Raw genomic sequence first — 1,029 nt, forward strand, 5'->3', positions numbered from 1 at the left:
AACCTATCTCCAACCAATAAATAAATAATACAAAAGAACCAATAAATACTATTATGACTTGATTTGGTTTTGACTGTGTTCCTGTAATCTAATCCAAAATCCTTAACTAATACAGAACCACTCTCATGTTTCTTGCTAAACCTTTTCCCAAGGCTCAGTTTAGTTTATAAACTAAATCATTTTAGCATCTTCTGATTTACAACCTGGGTTCCTAACTACTTTTAAATTATTTAACTTATCCATAAAAGAATCTACTTCTTAACTAGGTATGGTGGTGCACACTGTACCCAGCTACTTGGGAGGCCAAGGCAGGAGGATCACTTGCACCCAAGGGTTTGAGAACAGTCTGGGCAACATAGTAAGACTGTGTCACTACACAAGATTAAAATATTAGCAGGTCAAGATAGTGCACACCTATAGTCCCAGCTACTTGGGAGGCATGAGAGAGAGGATCTTCTGAGGCCAGGAGTTACAAGCTACAGTTCTTATGATCATGTCTGTGAAGAGGCACTGTGTGTCCGCATTCCAGCCTGAGCAACATAGCAAGTCCCCACCTCTAAAAAAAAAAAAAAGGTCGGGCTCAGTGGCTCAGCCTGTAATCCCAGCGCTTTGGGAGACCGGGGTGAGTGAATTGCCTGAGCCTGTGGGTTCGAGACCCACCTGGGCAACTTGGCAAGACCTCATCTCTACAATAAATAAAATAAAAAAAAAAAAAATTAGCCAGGCGTGGTAGTGCCAGCCTATAGTTCCAGCTACTTGGAAGACTGAGGTGGAATGCTCACCGGAGCCCAGCAGGTCAAGGCTGTGGTGGCCAGGAGCAGCTACTGCATGCCAGTCTGAGTGATAGAGTGAGACTCCAACTCAAAAAAAAAAAAAAAGCTGAGCTCGGTGGCTCAGCCTGTAATCCCGCACCTTAAGAGGTGAGGCGAGTGGACTTCCAGAGCCCGCGGGTTCGAGACCCGCCTGGGTAACTTGGTGAGACCTCATCTCCACAATAAATCAAAAAATTAGCCGGGCATGGTAGCGCGC

This window comes from Carlito syrichta, unplaced genomic scaffold, assembly GCF_000164805.1.
Source record: "Carlito syrichta isolate Samal-C Ts95f unplaced genomic scaffold, Tarsius_syrichta-2.0.1 Scaffold313382, whole genome shotgun sequence".
NCBI lineage: Eukaryota > Metazoa > Chordata > Mammalia > Primates > Tarsiidae > Carlito > Carlito syrichta.